Source organism: Tamandua tetradactyla, chromosome 25 (assembly GCF_023851605.1).
Source record: "Tamandua tetradactyla isolate mTamTet1 chromosome 25, mTamTet1.pri, whole genome shotgun sequence".
Lineage (NCBI taxonomy): Eukaryota > Metazoa > Chordata > Mammalia > Pilosa > Myrmecophagidae > Tamandua > Tamandua tetradactyla.
In genome coordinates, this window is record NC_135351.1 from 3,635,279 (window position 1) to 3,660,401 (window position 25,123).

The following is a 25,123-nucleotide window of genomic DNA, read 5'->3' on the forward strand; positions in this document are numbered from 1 at the left end:
CTTGTCTAGATTATACAAATTCAGAGCAACTCAAAATTCGAGAACAGAATTCAGTCACTTAGTAATTTATTATAATATTAACTTATTTTTTAAAAGTAGAAGTTTTTCTCATCTTAACTCCTCCCAAATGATACCAGATGCTATATTAGGGAACTCTGATAGTTCATGAACTGCTAGATACAGGGGACTTGATATAAAGACTCACTCTGAGGCTAGCCCCCCATTCTCACTGACTGAAAACTTCTGTAATGTCACTGGGCCTGGTGGCTGATACCAAAATTCTAGATTTGTGGTACTGTCAGTCAGAGAACAGGAAAAAAAATCAACACATCATCCACTGACATTTCTTGAAGACATATGGAGAGAGAGCAAGAAGGATGAAATGAGGGTTGTGGGATAAAATAGCAGGGAGTACAAAGACAGACCCTAATTTTAAGCACGTTTTAAATGGGTTTCTGGTATTTGGATTTAATACTACTCACTAAAAAATTATTTGAGCTAATGTTTGACATTAGCTGCTAAAAACTGTCTGTAAAATACAGTAATTGGAATTAAACTAATAAAATCTTACATAGTATCAATCCATAAATGTAATAACTAGATAAAGGGTGATTTGCAATGAGTGTATAGGTAGTTTATGAGTAAGGAGGACTTTTAAGTACTTAAGAAGTACTTAAGGGTACTTATAAACAAAGTCCTGTTATAAGTAGTCTGAACATTCTTGCTAAAATCTTGTTTGCACTATTAGTTTGCTTTGTGGACTTTTTTTAGAGACTGTTTCAGTGAGTTTTAATAAGGCTTGTGTCTGGAACAGCTCAAATCCTGACTCAATGGGGTCTGGATTAATAAGGTATTAAATTACCTCAAACGCAAGGCCTGTGCAAGATGTTAAGTATCACTAGTATTCAGAGAGTTCAACTGCATGGTCCAAGCTATTGAGAGCTAATCCATAATAGCCATTTAACCCTTAGAAAACAATCACCCCTCTATGGTTTTGACTATGTAAGGAGAAAAAGTAGAGACAAATTTATGTGGCCTAGAATGGACAGAGAATAGAGTTACATACTAAATCAGTTGGCATTTTGACATGTGAAACCTCCTAGCTTAACAGATCATTTTTGTGGACATATTTATCAGAAATCTTGATAAAACTGAGGAAAGCCTTAATCTCAGTTACTTCACTCACTCTACCAGGGCCAATACCTCCTCACTTCTTGATCTTCAACTAATGCAATTTAATCCTAACCATTTGCCTTCCCCATTCCCAAATTCGGTGAGTTCAATCTAATGGAGAAAACCACAAAGCTATACCAATTGTCACCACAGCTCAAACATACAGCTTCCAAACTCAGCGAGCTAACTTAACATCACCTGGCAATCTTTTTTACTTCATTTGATTCAATGAGACTGAACCATTCTTCTTGACTTACACTCTATTCTAGTTTGCTAGCTGCCAGAATGTGATACATCAGAAAGAGAATGGCTTTAAAAGGGGGAATTTAGTAAGTTGCAAGTTTATAGTTTCAAGGCCCTGAAAATGTTCCAAATTAAAGCAAGTCTATAAAAATGTCCAAATTAAGGCACTAACAAGAGGTTACCTTCACTCAAGAAAGGCCGATGATGTTCAGGGTTTCTCTCTCAACTGGAAAGGCTCATGGTGAACATGGCAATGTCTGCTAGATTTCTCTCCAGGCTTCTTGTTTCATGAAGCTCCCCCAGGGGTATTTTCCTTCTTCATCTCCAAAGGTCCCTGGCTACAGAGGCTATCGTGGTTCATGTGGCTCTGTTGTGGGTCTGAAGCTTTTTCCAAAAATGCTTTCTCTTTTAAAAGATTACAGTAAACTAATCGATACTCACCTGGAATGGGTGGAGTCACATCTCCCGCTAATCAAGCATGCCACATCTCTGTGGAGATAATCTAATCAAGTTTCCAACTTCCAAGTGCTGAATAGCTCCATGAGATGGATCAGGTTTAAAACATGGCTTTTCTAGGATATATAATCCTTTCAGACTGGCACATACTCCCTCCTTTGGTTTCTACGCAAGAGCATCTTGTAGTTTTCCTCCTACTTTTTTGATCACTCTTTTCACCCAGAACATCCTTAAATGCTGGTATCCCTAATGATCATCCAACTGATCTCTTTACACTCACAGGCAGTACTTAACATACTAATGACCTCCAAATCCTCATTCTAATTCAACCATCTTTGAGCTTCAGACAAGCTTGTTAAATTGCCATTAGATTAGATAATTTCTACTGAACATTTTTTTTTTACCACCATTCTTCTAGTTGCATAACAAAAATGTAGAAAGTATCAAATTCATTGGCTTCAGAGGTAGAAAAAGAGCTGGGTTCTACAGCTGAGCTCACAATAGTATCTTTCTTAGCAACTGCCACAGAATTTTAATTTTTTGATAAGTTAATGAATTTTTTATACATAAGCTGTATTATTTTATTTACATAAATTCTGTATTAACTGAAAACATTTTTTCAACATCATTCTACTGTACATATTCACCAACAATTTTCAATCACTTTCAATTTTATAACTTTAAAATTAGCAACTTTCCTTCCAAATAAGCAAATCATCACAAAATTACTTTATATTACACTGATCTTTTACATTAATCTACATGAAACCAAGTATATAAATTTTTGTAGTCACTGTGTTCAAAGTAGTAAGGAGAGTCATTTTCAGGATAAACTGCAAATAATCTCTCCTCAAATATAGACATGTTTTCAGAAATATTCTTAACGTGTACTTTTTAAAATATTTTTATTGAGAAATCTTAACGCACACTTAGTCCATGCATGGTGTTTAATATTTTCTCCTTTCTCCCCAGTTCCCCAAGTGTTCTTTGCAAATACTTTTTTATTCATTGTCCAAATTACTCTGCGATACATCGGAGCATGCCACTAACCTATACAAACCAACAAGATCTCATGAACCATTCAAGATTCTACGTACTTATGGTGTTAAATAAACTGACCATACAAGTGAAATGAGATAATGTGCTAACCAAAATATTAATTTTATACAAAATAAACACCTCTCATTTTTGGTCTCACACAGAAGTTAAACTTTTAAAATAGGGACCATATTTACTCTGTATCAGAATACAGAGTAAAGGATAAAGAAATTAGTCCTATCCAGATCAGTTTCATTCATATATCTAATCGAAGTCTGATCACATTTACAACTTTTTAAACAGTTCCTGTATGAGGTAATGCTGATTTTCATAACTTCAAAGCTCTAACTCTGATTCTCAGGTGTCACATAAATACAAAGGTTCTGGGAACTAACAGGTTATATACAAACAACTCAGTGTCTTAGAATTTAGAATTAACAGTTACAACTCCTGGATATATGGGACTGTTGTAAGAGCTTACAACCTAGGACCCTCTTTACATTAGATGCCTCAACCTGATAGCCCAAGCTCTCAACTTCAATTCACTGAATGTGCACTTTATAGTTATTCCATATGAGTGAGGTATAACATTTGTCTTTTTGTTTCTGCTATTTCATTCAACACACAATCCTTAAGGTTCATTCAGCTAGTTGTCTGCCCCACAATTTCATTCCTTCTTGCAGCTGCTCAGTAGTCCATTATATGTATACATCACAGTTCCCCCTTCCATCCCTCAGTCATTGTACCCTTAGGCCACCTCAATCCATTGCAAATCAAATCCTGAATCCTGTGGCCATAAACACCAGTGCACAAATGTCTGTTCCTGTTTCCACTCTCAGTTCCCCCAAGTATACACCTATCAACAGGGTTGTAGGATTATATGACAACCCTATCCCTAGCTTCCTGTGAAGCGATCATGCTGCCCTCCAGAAAGGCTGCACCTCTCAGCTTCCCTACCAACAGTGAATAGGTACAGGTCTTTCTCCATATTTTTCTCTAGCACTTCTTACTCTCTGCTCATTTTTAAATAATTTTATTCACATATACAATCCAACCTAAATAAACAAACATGGCTTCGCCAAATCTATATAAGACATTTCCTTTTCTTCCACAAAGAATCCATACCTCTCCCTTATGTGCCCACCCACACTTGTTGACACTTAGTTTGGGCATAATGCCTTTGTTACATTCAGTGGAAGCATATTAAAATCTTACCGTTGTTTATAGTCTTTAGTTTGCATTGATGTACTTTTTCCTGTATGCTATCCATTTTCAACACCTTGCAATACTGACATAAATGTGTTCTCTCATGTAAAAACGTTTTTATATTTGTAGATTTAATCATCATCATTGTCCACTCTAGGCATTCTTAAGTTAGACCTTCTCAGTCTTTATCCTTCATCTTTCCTTCTGGTTTCGTAATTTCCCCCCTGCCATTCTCCCTCAATTATACTCATATTCAGCTTCATTTAGTATACTTACATTATTGTGCTACAATCAGATAGTATTGTACTATCCATTTCTGAATTTTGAGACTCAGTCCTGTTGTACAATCTGTATTCCTTCAGCACCAAATGCCTAATCTCTACCCTCTTTCTATTTCCTGATAATCTGGTGTTATTAATTTTAATTCTCAAAGTTCAGTCATTAATGTTAGTTTTATTAGTGAGACCATATAGTATTTATACTTTCGTTTCTGGCTAATTTCATTCAGCATAATATCTTCAAGTTTCATCCATGTTGTTATATGCTTCATGACTCTATTGTCTTACAGCTGCATAATAGTCCATCGTATGTATATACCACAGCTTGTTTAGCACTCATTTGTTGATGGACGTTTGGGCCTGTTCTAGTTTGCTAGCTGCCAGAATGCAACACACCAGAGATGGATTGGCTTTTACTAAAAGGGGATTTATTTAGTTAAAAATGTATAGTTCTTCAGAGGAAAAGCAACAAACTTTCAACTGAGGTTCTTTCTTACACAGGAAGGCACAGGGTGATCTCTGCTGGACTTCTTTCCAGGCCTTTGGGTTCTGACAACTTTCCCTGGGGTGATTCCTTTCTACATCTCCAAAGGCCTGGGCTGAGCTGTGAGTGATGAGATGAGGTATGCTGAGCTGTTTGGGCTCTGCTACATTGAGCTCTCTCATTTAGGCTTCCAGCCAATTAAATCAAACATCATTCATTGCAGAAGGCCCACCTCCTAGCCGACTGCAGATGTAATCAGCAACAGATGAGGCTCACATGCCATTGGCTCATGTCCACAGCAACAGAACTAGGCACCTTCACCTGGCCAAGTTAACAACTGAACCTAACTACCTCAGGGCCATTCCTGTCTCTAGGCAATTGTAAATAATACTGCTATAAACATCAGTGTCCAAATGTCCATTTGGGTCCTTGCCCTCATGTCCTCTGAATATATACCTAGAAGATGGATTGCTGATTCATATGGCAATTCTATAATTAGCTCCCTGAGGAACCACTAAACTGCCTTCCAGAGCTGATATACTATTTATCATTCCCACCAACAGTGAATAAATATGCCTCTTTCTCCACATCCTCTCCAGCACTTGTTTTCTGTTTTTATTTTTGTTTTTTTGATAATGGCCATTCTAGTGGGTGTGAGAATCTCACTGTGATTTTGATTTGCATTTCCCTAATAACCAGTGAAGTTGAGCAAGTATTCATGTGCCTTTTAGCCATTTGTCTTTCCTCTTATGAGAAGTGTCTGTTCACGTGCTTTGCCCATTTTTAGTTACATTGTTTGTCTTTTTGCTGTTGAGTTGAAAAATCTCTACATATTCTGGATACTAAACCTTTATCTAATATATGATTTCCAAATATTGTCTCCCATTATGTAGGGTGCCTTTTTGCTTTCTAGACAAAGTTCTTTGATACGCAAAAGTGTTTAATTCGAAGAGATCCCATTTATCTATTTCTTTTTTCAATGCTCGTTGTTTGGGTGTTAGGGTCTAGGAAACCACCTCCTATTGCAAGATTTGTAAGATATTTCCCTACATTTTTTTCTAATAGCTTTGTGGTCTTTCTGCTAATGTTTATGTCTTTGATCCATTTTGAGTTAATTTTTGTATGAGGTCTGAGATATGGATACTCTTTCATTCTTTTGCTTATGGACATCCAGTTCTCCAAACCCCCTTTTCTGAAGAGGCTGCTCTGTACTAGGTGGGATGGCTTGACTGCTTTATCAAAGATCAATTGTCCATATCTGAGAGGGTCTATTTCTGAACACTCAATTGAATTCCATTGGTCAGTATATCTATCTTTATGCCACGAATACTGTACTGTTTTGACCACTGTAGTTTCATAATATGCTTTAGTTAGGTATTATGAGACCTCCCACTTCATTTCACTTATTCAAGATATTTTTAGCTATTCAGGGCACTGTGCCCTTCCAAATAAATTTGTTTGTTGGTTTTTCTATTTCAGCAAAGTAAATTGTTGGGATTTGAATTGGTATTGCATTGACTCTATAAATCAATTTGGATAGAATTGACATCTTAACTATATTTAGTCTTCCAGTCCACGAACGTGGTATGCTCTTTCATTTATTTAGGTCTTCCACGATTTCTTTTAGCAATTTCTTGTAATTTTTTGTGTATAGGTCTTTTGTATCCTTAGGTAAATTTATTCTCAAATATTTGTTTCTTTTGGTTGCAACTGTAAATGGAATTTTTTTCTTGATTTCTTCCTCAGATTGCTCATCACTAGTGTATAGAAACACTAGGAATTTGTCGAGTGTGGCTCCTGAATTTGCCACTTTGCTGTACTCATTTATTAGCTCTAGTAGTTTTGCTGTAAATTTTTGGGGATTTTTGACATATAGTATCATGTCATCTACAAACAGTGAGAGTTTCACTTCTTTCTCTTATCTAATTGCTCTGACTAGAAGTTTCAGAATAATGTTGAATAATAATGGTGACAGTGGGCATCCTCATCTTGTTTCTGATCTTAGAAGGTTTTCAGTCTTTCCCCTCTGAGAATGATGTCAGCTATGGGTTTTTCATATATTCCCTTTAACCTGCTGAGGAAGTTTCCTTCTATTCCTACTCTTTGAAGTGTTTTCATCAAGAAAGGATGTTGAATTTTGTCAAATGCCTTTTCTGCATCAATTGAGATGATCATGTGGTTTTTCCGCTGTGATTTACTGATAAGGTATATTACATATTAATTGATTTTCTCATGTTGAATCAGTCTTGCATACCTGGAATAAATTCCACTTGGTCATGGTATGTAATTCTTTTAATGTGCTACTGGATTCGATTTGCAAGTATTTTGATGAGGGTTTTTCTATATATATTCATTAAAGAGATTGGTCTGTAATTTTCTTTTCTTGTGGTATCTTTGCCTGGCTTTGGTATTAGGGTGATGTTGGCCTCATAGAATGAGTTAGGTAGCTTTTTCTCCTCTTCTATTTTTCTGAAGAGTTTGGGCAGGATTTGTAGTAATTTTTTCTTGAATGCTTGTTAGAATTCACATGTAAAGCCATCTTATCCTGGACTTTTCTTTTTGGGGGAGCTTCTTGATCACTGATTCAATCTTTTCACTTGTGATTGATTTGTTGAGGTTGTCTATTTCTTCTTGAGTCAATATTGGTTGTTCATGCCTTTCTAGGAAGTTGTCCATTTCATCTACATTGTCTAGTTTATTAGCATAAACTTGCTCATAGTATCCTCTCATTACCTCCTTTATTTATGCAGAGTCAGTTGTTATGCCTCCTCTTCCATTTCTGTTTTTATTTATTTGCATCCCATCTCTCTCTCTCTTTCCCCTTTTTCTTTTCCAGCCTAGATAAGGGTCCATCCATTTTATTGATTTTCTCAAAGAACCAATTTTGTTTTTGTTGATTTTCTTGAGTGGTTTCACCATCTCAGTTTCATTTATTTCTGCTCTAATCTTCATTAATTTCTTTCTTTTCATTTGCTTTGGGGTTAGTTTGCTGTTCTTCAGTTCTTCCAAGTGAGCAGTTAATTTCTTGTTTTTTCTCTTTCTTCTTTTTTTAATATAGGAATTTATAACAATAAATTCCCCTCTCAGCACTGCCTTTGCTTCATATTATGAATTTTGATATGTTGTGTTTTCATTTTCATTTGCCCCAAGCTATTTACAGATTTGTCTTTTTTTTTTATTAATTAAAGAAAAAAAAAGAAATTAACTCCTGCTGGACTCTGTTACCAATGACATATTCCAAGTTTATTCTCAAATGTCGGTTCACATCAGTGGGACCATACAATATTTGTCCTTTAGTTTTTGGCTAGACTCACTCAGCATAATGTTCTCTAGGTCCATCCATGTTATTACATGCTTCATAAGTTTATTCTGTCTTAAAGCTGCATAATATTCCATCATCTGTATATACCACAGTTTGTTTAGCCACTCGTCTGTTGATGGACATTTTGGCTGTTTCCATCTCTTTGCAATTGTAAATAACGCTGCTGTAAACATTGGTGGGCAAATGTTCGTTTGTGTCTTTGCCCTTAAGTCCTTTGAGTAGATACCCAGCAATGGTATTGCTGGGTCATATGGCAATTCTATATTCAGCTTTTTGAGGAACCGCCAAACTGCCTTCCACAGTGGTTGCACCATTTGACAATCCCACCAACAGTGGATAAGTGTGCCTCTTTCTCCGCATCCTCTCCAGCACTTGTCATTTTCTGTTTTGCTGATAATGGCCATTCTGGTGGGTGTGAGATGATATCTCATTGTGGTTTTGATTTGCATTTCTCTAATGGCCAGGGACATTGAGCATCTCTTCATGTGCCTTTTGGCCATTTATATTTCCTCTTCTGAGAGGTGTCTGTTCAAGTCTTTTTCCCATTTTGTAATTGGGTTGGCTGTCTTTTTGTTGTTGAGTTGGACAATCTCTTTATAAATTCTGGATACTCGACCTTTATCTGATATGTCATTTCCAAATATTGTCTCCCATTGTGTAGGTTGTCTTTCTACTTTCTTGATGAAGTTCTTTGATGCACAGAAGTGTTTAATTTTGAGGAGGTCCCATTTATTTATTTCCTTCTTCAGTGCTCTTGCTTTAGGTGTAAGGTCCATAAAACCGCCTCCAATTGTAAATTTCATAAGATATCTCCCTACATTTTCCTCTAACTGCTTTATGGTCTTAGACCTAATGTTTAGATCTTTGATCCATTTTGAGTTAACTTTTGTATAGGGTGTGAGATACGGATCTTCTTTCATTCTTTTGCATATGGATATCCAGTTCTCTAGGCACCACTTATTGAAGAGACTCTTCTGTCCCAGGTGAGTTGGCTTGACTGCCTTATCAAAGATCAAATGTCCATAGATGAGAGGGTCTATATCCGAGCACTCTATTCGATTCCATTGGTCGATATATCTATCTTTATGCCAATACCATGCTGTTTTGACCACTGGGGCTTCATAATATGCCTTAAAGTCAGGCAGCGCAAGACCTCCAGTTTCGTTTTTTTTCCTCAAGATGTTTTTAGCAATTCGGGGCACCCTGCCCTTCCAGATAAATTTGCTTATTGGTTTTTCTATTTCTGAAAAATAAGTTGTTGGGATTTTGATTGGTATTGCATTGAACCTGTAAATCAATTTAGGTAGGACTGACATCTTAACTATATTTAGTCTTCCAATCCATGAACACAGTATGCCTTTCCATCTATTTAGGTCTTCTGTGATTTCTTTTAGCAGTTTTTTGTAGTTTTCTTTGTATAGGTTTTTTGTCTCTTTAGTTAAATTTATTCCTAGGTATTTTATTCTTTTAGTTGCAATTGTAAATGGGATTCTTTCTTGATTTCCCCCTCAGCTTGTTCATTACTAGTGTATAGAAATGCTACAGATTTTTGAATGTTGATCTTGTAACCTGCTACACTGCTGTACTCATTTATTAGCTCTAGTAGTTTTGTTGTGGATTTTTCCGGGTTTTCGACGTATAGTATCATATCGTCTGCAAACAGTGATAGTTTTACTTCTTCCTTTCCAATTTTGATGCCTTGTATTTCTTTTTCTTGTCTAATTGCTCTGGCTAGAACCTCCAACACGATGTTGAATAATAGTGGTGATAATGGACATCCTTGTCTTGTTCCTGATCTTAGGGGGAAAGTTTTCAATTTTTCCCCATTGAGGATGATATTAGCTGTGGGTTTTTCATATATTCCCTCTATCATTTCAAGGAAGTTCCCTTGTATTCTATCTTTTGAAGTGTTTTCAACAGGAAAGGATGTTGAATCTTGTCAAATGCCTTCTCTGCATCAATTGAGATGATCATGTGATTTTTCTGCTTTGTTTTGTTGATATGGTGTATTACATTAATTGATTTTCTTATGTTGAACCATCCTTGCATACCTGGGATGAATCCTACTTGGTCATGATGTATAATTCTTTTAATGTGTTGTTGGATACGATTTGCTAGAATTTTATTGAGGATTTTTGCATCTATGTTCATTAGGGAGATTGGTCTGTAGTTTTCTTTTTTTGTAATATCTTTGCCTGGTTTTGGTATGAGGGTGATGTTGGCTTCATAGAATGAATTAGGTAGTTTTCCCTCCACTTCGATTTTTTTGAAAAGTTTGAGGAGAGTTGGTACTAATTCTTTCTGGAATGTTTGATAGAATTCACATGTGAAGCCATCTGGTCCTGGACTTTTCTTTTTAGGAAGCTTTTGAATGACTGATTCAATTTCTTTACTTGTGATTGGTTGGTTGAGGTCATCTATCTCTTCTTGAGTCAAAGTTGGTTGTTCATGTCTTTCCAGGAACCTGTCCATTTCATCTAAATTGTTGTATTTATTAGCGTAAAGTTGTTCATAGTATCCTGTTATTACCTCCTTTATTTCTGTGAGGTCAGTAGTTATGTCTCCTCTTCTGTTTCTGATCTTATTTATTTGCATCCTCTCTCTTCTTCTTTTTGTCAATCTTGCTAAGGGCCCATCAATCTTATTGATTTTCTCATAGAACCAACTTCTGGTCTTACTGATTTTCTCTATTGTTTTCAATTTCATTTATTTCTGCTCTAATCTTTGTTATTTCTTTTCTTTTGCTTGCTTTGGGATTTGTTTGCTGTTCTTTCTCCAGTTCTTCCAAGTGGACAGTTAATTCCTGCATTTTTGCCTTTTCTTCTTTTCTGATATAGGCATTTAGGGCAATAAATTTCCCTCTTAGCATTGCCTTTGCTGCGTCCCATAAGTTTTGATATGTTGTGTTTTCGTTTTCATTCGCCTCGAGGTATTTACTAATTTCTCTTGCAATTTCTTCTTTGACCCACTCATTGTTTAAGAGTGTGTTGTTGAGCCTCCACGTATTTGTGAATTTTCTGGCACTCTGCCTATTATTGATTTCCAACTTCATTCCATTATGAGCTAAGAAAAAGTGTTTTGTATGATTTCAATCTTTTTAAAGTTATTGAGACTTACTTTGTGACCCAGCGTATGGCCTATCTTTGAGAATGTTCCATGAGAACTTGAGAAAAATGTGTATCCTGCTGTTGTGGAGCAACAGAAAAAGCATGTTCTATAAATGACTTTTAAGTCCAGTTCATTTATTCTATTATTCAAAATCTCTGTTTCCTTACTGATTTTCTGTCTAGATGTTCTATCCATTGATGAGAGTGGGGTATTGAAGTCTTCAACTATCATGGCAGATGTGTCTATATCTCCCTTCAGTGTTGTCAATGTTTGCCTCAAGTATTTTGTAGCACTGACTTGGTGCATAATTATTTATGATTGTTATGTCTTCCTATTGAATTGCTCCTTTTATTAATATATAGTGTCCTTCTTTGTCTCTTTTAATTGCTTTACATTTGATGTCTAATATGTTGGATATTAGTATAGCTTCCCCTGCTCTTTTCTGGTTGTTGTTTGCATGAAATATCTTTTCTCAACCTTTCACTATTGACCTATTTTTGTCCTTGGGTCTATAGTGAATCTCTTGTAGATAGCATATAGATGGGTCCTGTTCTTTAATCCATTCTGCCAGTCTATGTCTTTTGACTGGGGAGCGTAATCCATTAACATTTAACATTATTACTGTGAAGGCAGTACCTTCTTCTACCATTTTGCTTTTTGGATTTTATATGTCACATCTATTTTTTTTTTCTCTTTTTACCTTTACCGATAGTCTTTATTTCTACAGTCTTCTCCAGACCTCCCCCTCCTGTCTTTTTCTATCTGCCTGTAGTGCTCCCTTTAGTATTTCTTATAAAGCTGGTCTATTGGTCACAAATTCTCTCAGTGACAGTTTGTCTGAAAGTATTTTTACCTCCCCCTCATTTTCAAAGACAATTTTCCTGGATATTGAATTCTTGGTTGGCAGTTTTCCTCTTTCTGTATCTTACATACATAATACCACTGCCTTCTCACCTCCATGGTTTCTGCTGTGAAATCCACACATAGTTTTATTGAGTTTTCCTTGTATGTGATGTATTGCTTTTCTCTTGGTGCTTTCAAAATCACCTCTTTGCCTTTGACATTTGACAATTTGATTAGTAAGTGTCTTGGAATATGCCTATTTGGATCTATTTTTTCTGGGGTATGCTGCTCTTCTTAGATCTATAATTTTATATCTCTCATAAGAGATGAGAAATTTTCAGTGATTATTTCCTCCATTAGTCTTTCTTCTCTTTTCCCCTTCTCTTATCTTTCTGGGACACCCTCAACATATATATTCATATGCTTCATGTTATCATTCAATTCTCTGAATTCATATTTTTTCATTCTTTTCCCTATATTTTTTTGCGTGTGCTGGACTTTATGTAAAAGGAAAATAAAATCTGTTTTTGTTAGATAATTTTGTGCCTTATAATTTTTTCCCAGAAGTTGAGAAAAAGTGACAGAAGAGAAGAGTTTCATTATGGAACACTCTTTTTTTTCTTTTATTAATACAATGGAAAATAATAATGACTTTAAAACATAGAATGATTTGAGCAAATTTTGATGGGTGGAGTAACTGCAAAAATATCATCCTTGGGTAGCTTCAAGGTATGAAGTACAAGGAAGTATCTCAGATTTCCTCAGAGCTGCAATTATCACTAGAAATTGCACCCTCAAAGCTGTCCTTTTGCCTTTTTTTGTAGGGATCTCAAAGTGTGAGGCTGACTGCACGAACAGAGACCAAAAGTTAATAATACCCCTGTAATTCACCATGAGCTTCTCTCAAATTTAAAATGGTATTATTTCACAGCTCTAAGCATGTGTTTCTCTGGAAAACACTATTTCCCCAAAATTTATAATAAAAAAATCTATAAGATACCCTTTAAGTTAATTTCCTCTCACTACTCCTAGTTTTTTCTTTCTTATCCAAGATTATTACATATCTTGGAACACTGTTTCCTCAACATGCTCCCAAATTTATTTGGTTTTCTCTTGAAAGGGCCTGGTTTTGTCATTTCTTGGCTTCTGAAATTTAAAGTCATCTGCACTGTCGATAAAATATGGCTTTTCAAAGTTGAGTGGATATTATAAAATGCTATATTTGGGGGAAAATACGTTTAGTAAATGGTAGAATTCTCAGATAGCACAGCACCTAACTCAGCTGTGCCAATGGGTATTTGGTAACATAAATCTTCAGATTCAAGCCTAAATTAAGTATCAAAACTTAAATGCATTCCTCATTTAACATAAAGAAAATAGGTCTCATCTTATTTTAATTTCAGAATATTAAAAAAATTATTATTTCTATTCTAATTTCAGAATCCTTCTTTCAAAAAAAAAGAGACAGAGGTATAATTTACACTGTTTATTTCCAAAATAATTTACAAATAAAATAAAAATCACTGGACTAGAAACCTTATCATCTTTCTCATCATCTGATAAGATGATGCATAATAGTTCTTCAAAAGTGAGTAACATTTTCATAGTACTGAATTTCAGTAGGAAACTACTTTTAATATCACTTTTACTGAATGTAAAATATTTTAATTAAGGTTGCTTCTTATATTGGCTCCTGATACAAATCAAAAATATAGTTTTGAGTAGAAACTGTTTAGCTCAACATTTCACACACTCTCTTATCTTTCCGGGACGACATTTTTTCTTCCCTAACTGAGGAGTTAGCATGTGAACTGAAGCATCAATATGTTCCATGGTTATTTCCTTCAAATACCACTCAGCTCACCTACCTACCTTTGACAAGAGTTGGACAACTGCAAGCTTACTACTGAGCTTGTGAAATTACATTGCTGGTCAAAAAAGAAACACATATTGTAAGTAGCAGACTGAAAATTATATAGCTTTAGCCTGCATTTTTCTTTAGCCCTGTCTATGTAGGCCAGGATAATGGAAAATGGTACATTTTGGGAAAAAGATCATAAAACCAGAAATTTTTTATTTTGTGTGAATCTCAGAAGAAAAATACTGCTTCATACTCCTCCTGTGAATCCTGTCAGAAATTCTCTCTGCCCCTAAATCAGTCTCAGCACGTGCTCCAAAGCACAGCAGACGTGTAGATAACCTAACAGGTCACTGATTTTCTAGTTTTGGTTTATGCTATCTATCTCATTCCTTCAACAATAGGGAAGCAAACTGATGAACTGGTAACCATAAGCAAGTTTAATAAAATAAAAACAGGAAGCAATGTGTATATTCTAGGTGTTATAAAATAATGAGCCATTATTTTATATCTAACACTTCATTTGATTTTTATAACAATCCAATGAAATATAGATTATTATCCTAATTTGATAAATGAGGAAAACTGTTGAGTTTGCATTAAGTTCTATTTCTTAATCAACCTGTCACATTTGTGAACCCATTTTTGGACTCTTATTCCCAAACGAAACTTCCTATACATACTTCACACATCCTGATTATTTGACAGTCCATTTTTCCTTATTAACACTCACTCACTGAAACCATGGATAATAAGTAGCCAGACCAAACTCTCAACAGTGAAAGGGAGCTTTTTATTCGATTTATATAGACAGTTTTCCAAGTCCCAGAAAAGATCTAGAAGTGAGAAATCTCAGGGGTGGAGCCTGGGAACATTATTTTTATATGTACAGTCAAATTTGGAAACCAGTGGGTTAGAAAACTGCACTTCAGAGATCTGAAGTCGTATAACGTCCTGCTAACAAGGCAGATTGGAATCCAAAACTCTCAGCTTGAAACCCTGAGAGTTTCCCATACTGCTACAGAGATACTCCTTTAAAAAAGACAGAGGGTTTGTTTCACAAACATGTTAGATTTGAGTACAGAGAACCTTTGAATCTTGTCTGTATCATCCATTTTAAATACTACTCTAGTAACCCTATGTATTGACAAATGAGAGAGCTAAATAATCACTTAAAAATTGGAACAAATGGTGCTGCAATAACAGGAAAATCAAAAGGGAAAAGAATGAAATGTGACCCTGTTATACAACATACGAAAAAAAGTTCGGAGCTGAAATCCTAAAGCATATCTAGGGCAATATATAAGATTCTACAAAGGTTCCATGCACTAGGGCAACTTTCCAGAAACCTACAACCTCCAGATTACTTTTTTCTTTCTTTGCTTTATATATATGTTATATTAAATTTTTTTTTGTAAAAAATTGGGGGCTGGGTAAATACATAATGTAGATAACAGATGACAATTTTTCCCATCGACTGATTTTCCACAATTCTTCATTTTATTTTTCATTTCTATAGAAAATTTAGATGGGGTGGGGAGGGACTATTTCACTTGGTTGAACATAGTTATTTTAATATCATCTTCACTATAGAATCTAGCAGCTCTACACAACTCATGGTTATACAGACAAAGAATATTACAATGAAAGACAAGAAGGAAGTTATCAGAATCCAAGGATTAAGAAAATATAGAAAAACAGAAAGCGAAACCTCAGCAAGTTCTTCCAAAATGTTCTGAAGGATTTTAAGAAACACATTTGGAGAGTTTTCATCAGATAAAGAGGTGAAGAGAAGGGAAGTAGTACCTCTTATTCAAGGATTGTGGCAGAACAAAAACATAAGCAAGAAATCCCAAAGTAGAGTAATTACTGGCCCATATCCAAATAAATGGGCTCACACAGGCATCAAACTAGAAAGAAGTAACCCTGGCAATGAATGCAAAATGGTTTATTTCTCGAAATAACGATATAACGAAGGATATTTTTCTATCTCTCACATTTGAAGAAAAAGACAACTCACAACTCTGGAAGGTTCAGGAGATCTTCTAACTCTAATATTCCAGGGATTCTAACTTTGGCATTCTTAATAAAGGAAGAATTAATGAAGGTTATAAGCCTTAATATGGGTTTTGTAATACAGATGAAAAAGGAGCTCTATACCAAAGCTTCTCCTCTAATAGAAGTGGTCAGGTCTGGACCAAGAGAAGAGACCCAAGGAAGGAAGGAGAGTAATGGAGATAAGAAGAGTGGGAGAGGAGGTTAAAAAAAGTAAATATCATCTAAGGGGATTTAAAGAGAACCTTCCATTAAGACTCCTGGGTTTAATTAAAAGGACAGTAACATTCTTGAAAAGGCATTATATTCAAATCAGTAGGGATTGGTCAAAGGAGGATAAGATGGGTTCAAGAGAGGGATGCCTCTTAGCAGTAGAGATTAATTCTGAGCCCCAAAACATCAGACATAGAGAAGAAAACTGGTAAAGAAAAGCTAAAACAAATGAAAAGGGAAACTGAATACTAGAATGTGATAAAAGGTACTAATGTCAGTTAGGAATGAAAAATGAAGAATGTGTTCTTCATGTTTTTATCAGCATAATTCTACAAAGTATTAAAAAATATGTTATGGTACTATCCAAAAGACATTACTTGTTTTTCATTTTGTTTCATTTTTTAAACATTATCTCAGTGGTTACTGGAACAATATTGGGTCGTCTAAAATACACATTACTGAAGTGCAAGAAAAACATTTAAAGATATAATGCCTGAAAGTCACCACGATTTAATGAAAAGAATAATCCTTCAGATCCCAGAATCCTAAGGAACCTCAAGAAAGATAAATGCTAAGAAAACCAAAAAAGCATGCTATAATCAAATTGATAAAAACTAGTGATATAAGGAAAATGTAAAAAAAAAAGACACTTTGCTACCAGGGAAACCAAGACAAGGATAACTGGAAATGCTCATCAGAAATGATGCAAATCAGAATATGATAGGAGGGAGGGAGATCTTTAAAGTGGTAAAAGAAAAATGCAGTCAACCAAACATTTTATGTTCAGTGAAAATATCCTTCAAATGAATTTACTTCCAGCAGACACTAACCACAAGAAACGTACATAGAAGTTCTTCAGGATGAGTGAAAATTATATCAAATGGAAACCTGCATCTATCAAAGAAATGAAGAACAACAGAAATGGTAAAAATGCGTGGAAAAACAAGATATTTTTGGTCAATTTTAAATTTCTTAAAAATTATTTATAGCAAAAATAATAATATATTGTGAGGTTAGAAACAATTCAGAAATTAAATGTATGAAAATAATAGTACAAAGGACTGAAGTGAGGAAATGGATGTATATGGCTGTCAACTTCTTATATTACATGGGGAATGGTATATTATTGTCTATGAGCCCAAAGCAATAAGTTAAAGATACGTATTATATACCTTACAGCAATTGATAAAAAAATTAACAAAAGGAATACAGAAAGTAAGATGCAGATTTAAAAGAATGCTTAAAAAAAGTACTCAATTCTATCAGAAGAAGGCAAAAAAAAAAAGATGGAAAAAGGATTGAAGAATATGTGTGACAAATAGAAAACAAAAGATTAAAAAGACAGATGTAAACTTAATCATCTGGATAATTATAAGAAAAGAAATGGAACAAAATTCAAATTAAAAGAAAGAGATGGACTGGGCAAAGAACCAACTATACGCTTTGTATGCATTGTACACGAAATACACATTACATATATAGACAGGTTAAAAGTAAAAGGATGGGAAGATATTTATCAAAACTAATCAACACAAAGCTACATATGGGTGGTATCAGATCAGACATGTAGAGAGCCTGGAATTAATCAGCACCTTCTTGCACCAAGAAAAAAAAAAAAGCTGAAGGAACTGAAAATCAAGAACTTTTGTAAGATCCATCAGAGAAATTAGGTTATAAGGTAAGCCACCACCCTGAAATCTGAAGAGACAGGTGAACACAGAGAACCACAGCTGAGATCACCTTACCTGAAATAGAAACTGTGGGACCCATAAACTGACAGAAATACTTAAATGGTAACTTTGACAAATTTCTGGAGACGGTGTACTAGGTCCTGAGACCCGTCTTTGAGGATTTTTTTTGTTGATTTTTACCTTCAGGAACCTCAACAGAGTCTCACAGTGAATATAAGAAAAGAAAAATTCCTTTCTGTTTCAGGTAGGGAGAGTGGAGTAGAAACTGTTTTGAAATATACATAGAGCATTCTGTTCTCCATAACAAATACATTCCTGCCCTCCAGGGGAAACTACTTTATCAGAGCCTGATCTGATAAGAAGGGGGGCAAACACTCATTTTCCAATTCCCTCTAGTTAATAAAAAGGTTAAGAAATGCTTAAGAAGGTCACAGCTCAGGACTCAGGCCCACTAAAAAACTAAGATCTAATCATAAGATTTTATAGAATACTTCCTTTCCTCAACACCTTAATACCACATCAACAGGCATCATTATTATGAGAGTACCTTAAAACTGGGAGAGCAGCAAAAAACTATTAAAGAACTGCTTAGGAAAACCCAAGGACAATAAGGGAGTAAAAAACACAAAACAAGGAAACCAGAGAAAGCTAAAGTCTTCAAATTGCATCTATAGCAAATATTAAATACAAATATTAAATATTTGTGTGGAATATTTAAAATATACCAATTATAAGATAGAGTCTACTAGAGGGGACAAAAAAAAAAACAGCTAACTATATGTTGACTATAAGAAACTTTCTGTGGTGATTTGAAGCTGTATGTAGTACACCAGAAAAATACATTCTTAAATCGAATCCATTCCTGTGGGTATAAACTCATTGAAAAAACTTCATTTGGTGCATCCCAACCTTAATCAAGATGGGTCTTAATCCTACAACTGGAGTCCTTTATAAGATAATGGAATTCAGACAAAAAGAGAGATTCAAACAAAGACAGAGAAAACAACAGAAGCAAGAAGCTGAAATTAATGAAACCCAGAAGATCAGGGAGAGATCAGCAAATGCTACCATGTTGCAGAGGGGCCAAAGATTGCCTGCAGCTAGTCTTTAGAAAGAAAGCATTGCCCTGATGGTGCCTTGATTTGGACATTTTCCCAGCCTCAAAACCATAAATGGATAAATTCCCATTATTTAACCCAAACCATTTCACGGTTTTTGTTTTGAGTAACCTAGGAAATTAAAACACCTACTTTAAACATAAAGACACAGTATAAAAGGAAAGGGATATAAAAATAATGGACCAATTCTCAAAAAAAGACAAAACAATCTCCAATGTACTTGCACCTACAAAAGAGTCAAAACATATGAGGTAAAAACAAGATTACAAGGAGAAATAGAAAAATCTACTACTATGGCTGGAGACATTAAAACTCCTCTATCGGTAACTGACAGATTCAGCAAGGAGAAAATGAGTAAGGTATTGTTGAATAGTACAGCACCAGCAATTAACTAGATCACATTCACATTTATATGAGGCTGGTATAACAAAGATACCAAAACCAGGCAACAGCTGGATGCACATTATTCTTAAGGTTGCATGGAATACTCACTAAAACAGACCATAAACTGGACCATAAAACACAACTAAAAAATCTAAACGAAATGAAATCATATAAAGTATGTTCTCAGACCATAATGGAATTAAGCTGTTTATATTAACATTAAAAAATTTGAAAGATATAAGCATAAATATAACAAAATATGTACAGGATCTATAGTAGGAAAGCTACATTTATCATACTAGTCAGCAAAAGGAAACATGCAAAATTATCACTATCAGGAATGCAAGAGGAGAAAATATCTGCAGATCTTATAAATAAGAAAGGATAATAAGGAATATATAACCAGCTATATTCAAACATATTTGACAATTTAGATTAAATGAAAACATTCCTTGAATGTCAGAAATTACCAAGGCTTACTTGGCAAAAAATAAATATCCTTAAATAGTCCTATACCTATTAAACTGAATTAGTAGTTAAACAACCATCAACCACTCTACCCACATCCTCTCTGCCTCCTGAAGAAAAACACATCACAAAAAATCCTCCAGTCCTGAATGGCTTCACTCATGAATTTATATAACTTTTATAAAGAAATAATATAAATTTTTATACAAACTATTTCAGAAATAAAGAATGGGGATCACTTTCCAAATTCTTTTATGAGGCTGGCATAACCAAGATGCCAAAACCTGACAAAGAAATTCCAAGAAAACTACAGACCAACATCCCTTAAGAGCACAGTCATAAAAAGTACTAAAGAAAACAATATCAAATCAAATCCACAATATATAACAAGGATACTACATCATGACAAAATGGGATTTAACCAAGGAATACAGGGTTGGTTTAACCTCAATCAATTTATATGACCCAAGTTCACTATATGAATAGCCTAAACAAAAAAAAAAAAACGGGGGGTGATAGGAGGTGAGAGATAATCTCAACAGATCCAGAAAAAGAAATGGCAGAGGTGGGGACAAGATAGCGGCTTAGCAATGTGCATGTTTTAGTTCATCCTCCAGAACAACTACTAAATAACCAGAAACAGTACAGAACAGCTCCTGGGGCCACGTCAGTGACTGGACACACAGCGTACCCCAGTCTGGACCAGCTGGACCGGCTGCAAGCCCCCCCAGAACCGTGAGTTCCCCAAGCCACGGCGGCCGGCGCCCCTCCCCCACAAGCTGCCTCCCAGAGGGGAAAGGAAAGAGACTTTACCAGCAGCAGGGGCTGAGCTCAACTAAATGCCAATTGTGGAATTAATTAACAAATTCTGACTACTAAAAATAGGCCCCCAGCTCAGGTGAACCTGGTCAAAGCAGAGGTCGCTCATTTTTGCCCTGGCACTAAGAGGGCAGGGCTGATGGAAAAAGAAAAAAAGAAAAGAAACAGGGGTTTTTGTGGCTGTGTTTCTACAAAGGCTTGACTGCCTTTGGATACAGCAGCAGGACTTCTCAAGCTGCAACTGCCCCAGGCATAGGCAGAAACAAGCTCGTTTCAGGGCTTGTCTGGAGACTGTGCCTTCCCCAGGGGAGGGGTTAAGCCCAACTCAGGTGGAATCCCTCCCTCAAGGAATTCAGACCCCAGGGCTTAGTAATTTGAAGCCATTAAAACCAGCCTACAACCTCTCCTCTGTCTCCACCATGCCCCCAGCAGGGAGAGTCTGCCAAAGTTAAAGGTACCGCATCATCTTATGCTGGTGGGACCTGCAGTCAGACAAGTACCACATACTGGGCAGGATAAGAAAAACAGAGTCCAGAGACTTCACAGGAAAGTCTTTCAACCTGCTGGGTCTCACCCTCAGGGAAAACTGACACAGGTGACTCTTTCCTCCTGATAGGAGGCCAGTTTGGTCTAGGAAAATCTGGTTGAGGTCTATAATACCTACATAGACCCACCTAAGGGTGGGAGGGAAAAGGAACCATACAAGCAGGGCAAGAAACAAGAAAATAAGAACTGAAAAATTCTCCTCTGTTAAACCAAACCTAAGCCAGATGTCCAGAAAAAGCTGAACTGAATGTCAAAGAACAGATAGACAACAAATTCATCTGGCAAGAAAACCTTAGGTAAAAGAAGTGAAAGCAATCTCCAGAATAAACTAATTAAGGTAACTGTCTAGATACCAGCAAAAAATAACTATTCACACTAGGAAAATTGAAGATATGGCCCAAAGGAACAAACCAACAATTCAAATGAGATACAGGAGCTGAAACAATTAATTCAGAATATACAAACAGACATGGAAAACCTCATCAAAAACCAAATCAATGAATTGAGGGAGGATATAAAGAAGGCAAGGAATGAACAAAAAGAAGAAATAGAAAATCTGAAAAAACAAATCACAGAACTTATGGGAATGAAAGGCACAGTAGAAGAGATGGAAAAAACAATGGAAACCTACAATGGTAGATTTCGAGAGGCAGAAGATAGGATTAGTGAACTGAAGGATGGAACATCTGAAATCCAACAAGAAAAAGAAAATATAGGGAAAAAATGGAAAAATATGAGCAGGGGCTCAAGGAACTGAATGACAATATGAAGCACATGAATATATGTGTTGTGGGTGTCCCAGAAGGAGAAGAGAAGGGAAAAGGAGGAGAAAAACTAATGGAGGAAATTATCACTGAAAATTTCCCATTCTTATGAAAGACTTAAAATTACAGATTCAAGAAGTTCAGCGTACCCCAAAGAAAATAGATCCAAATAGACGTACCGTAAGACACTTACTAATCAGAAAAAGAAATGGCAACAATTCAATAGTCATCCATATAAATTCTCTCAGCAAACTAGAAATAGGAGAAAACTCCATCTACATATTAACAGGTAACAACAAAAAATCTACTAACATCAAACAGAAAAGCGAAAGTCTGAATAATTTCACCCTAAAATCAGAACTGAAACATACATCTAACTTTTTAAACAATTTGGATTCAGGATTGAACTGGAGATCCTAGCCAACGTAGTAGGGTGGTAATAATAATAATTCTGTTAATATAAATGGGAAAGAAGTAAAACTGCCTTTATTTGTAGACGATACAATTGTGATTGCAGAAAAACCTATGGAATTTCCAAAATCCTACTAGAAGTAATATCTGAACTTAGCAGATATTATAGGAAACAAAGTTGGATATACTTAAAAGGAAAACATTCATTTAATATCTGAATCCTAGCAATGAACCAAAAAAAAAAACCTGTATTAAACTGCATTTTAGTTCATGAACCAATAAGTATTTAGTACATGTCCTCTTAATATACCCAATATAAAAGACATAAGTGCAAACCTAAAATGCAATCTTGTTTATATATGCTGGCATCTACCTAAAAATAAGGAGTTCCAGAATGTACAACCAGTTGACCAGTGATTGATACAAATACACTTGATTAGCTCAAAATAATATTCAGATGTTATTTCAAGTCAAGCCCTATCATCTGTTACCTGATTATGTTAAGAGATTTCAGTGACTATAAGGAAATACAGTCCATGATCTCTCATCTGCAAGTCAAAAATTCAAAAAACCCTAAAATCTAAGATCCAGATCCCCAGGGGAGGAGGGCATTATATAAATGAAATAAATGGATATACAAGTATTGCTGATCAAGCAGTTTTGACAAAGAGCCTCAGTTATTTGTATAATATTACAGTAACAGTAACAGTTTATGTAAGTGTTACCATGTTAAAATCTTAAGATGTTAAAACCTTAAGAACGTCATTTTGCAGAAAGTAAAAGAATGTTGTTTTGCAATTAAGATATCTATAATGTGTAAACGTTCTTTTCCAAATGTCATGAAATAGACTACATGAACATATTGAAACTTTTGTAATAAAAAGGTGCAACAGAAACATATTGTACCTTTAATGTTTTATTGTACCAATACATTCAGTATTTCATTAACTTAATCATTCCATAAACATCTGTTAGGTACAACGTTATAAAAGACACTGAGGTTTCAAAATCTGACTTTCAGGAAGATGGTCAACTACAGTAGCTCAAGATTAGCCCTGATCCACAGAAAAGTTATAGAAGGGACAGGAAAGTGACTGAGATGGTGATTCGGGAGAGTGGCTGACCTGGGAGAGCCTTCTGCATCACATGCAGGAACCCTGTTTGCAGAGGCCAAGGAACTGAGAGACAAAGCTGGAGCATGGCGCGGAGACACGAAGCTGCAGAGCCCACAGGAGTGCACGGACAGGAGCATGGGACTAGGAAGTAAGCCAGGCTGCATTCTTTGGATGCAGTACCCTCACCAGCACAGTCCCACACCCCACATGCCTGACCCCATCACCAGCTCCCATTTGCCCCACTCCAGGCAGCCCCACCCCCCTACTCCCACCCCAAGTGCAGCCCAACCCACCTCGCCGACACACCTCCCAAGGACTACCTCCCCCTTCTTGTTCCCTGCAGGCTGCTGCCAGCGCATAAACATTGGTGACACTGACCTTCAATCCTAGGCTAGCCCCACCCCCTGCCCATAGGGTTGTACAGCCTCACCCCACCCTCCCTGAGCTCAGTACATCCATTTCCAGCACTCCCAGGCCCATAATCACATCATTCAGCTCTGGGAACTGCACTTTACAGCAGTCCCAGAACCATGCATGTGCACAGCCCTCAGCCTCACTTCTCAGCTGTGAAAATCTGCCAACCTGTGTAGCCAGATCACATCAGCCCTAATACAGAAAGACATAATGCCGACAAGCTACCACAGCTCTATGCATCGGCACAAAGTGCCCTGTGCCTTAGGCCAGTGCACACCAGGGTTATGCTCCCCAGACCAGTGCACCTGCACAGCTACATCCTCCCTGATTGCTAAGCACCCATATTTACAAGCATCAGCATAACATCCCCAACCTGTGCTCATACCTGCCCTGAACAAAACACCATACTGAATGCTCCGCCTCATACCTTGCTCCCCACTGTAAAACCATTCTACAAACACAAGGGCTTAGACTATTGAAAGAAATCCATTCCCAAAGTAAATCAATCAAGATATTTTCATGCCATGAACACAGCAGAAGATCACTAAGCATATCACAATGCAGACAGATATAGTCCTGCCTAATGACCAAATTAAAATCGCAGAGGAGATACCGACATTGGAAAAACTAATTAAAGAAGTTCATACAACTCTACTTAAAAAGATAAGTGGGATAGTAAATTACACAAAGGAGATCAAGAAGACCATAGAAGAGAACAAAGAGGAATTTGAAAGAATAAATAGAAAAACAGCATAAATCACAGAAATTAAAGACTCAGCCAACCAAATAAAAAACATACTAGAGGCACACAACACCAGATTTGAAGAGAAAGAAGAAAGAATAAGCGATATAGAAGACAGGATAAATGACTTTGAATACTCAAAACAGCAAAAGGCAAAAAAAGATGGAAAAAATTCAGTGGAAACTCAGGGAAATAATAGAAAAATGAAGCGCATAAATACAAGAATCATTGGTGTCCCAGAAGGAGAAGAGAGGATAAAAGGCTAGGAAGAGTAGTTGAGGATATAATGGGGGAAAACTTCCCAACCCTCATAAAGGACATAAATATACAAGTCAAAGAAGCCCAAAGAACTCCAAACAGAGTAACTCCAAATA

At 36.0% G+C, this 25,123-nt stretch overlaps 1 protein-coding gene across 1 annotated transcript in view; it reads right to left on the reverse strand.

The window, feature by feature from the left end:
* The window catches only part of GMDS (GDP-mannose 4,6-dehydratase), a 738,355-nt gene that overhangs the window by 427,820 nt on the left and 285,412 nt on the right, over window positions 1-25,123 (reverse strand). The gene's annotated exons all lie outside the window — the stretch shown is intronic.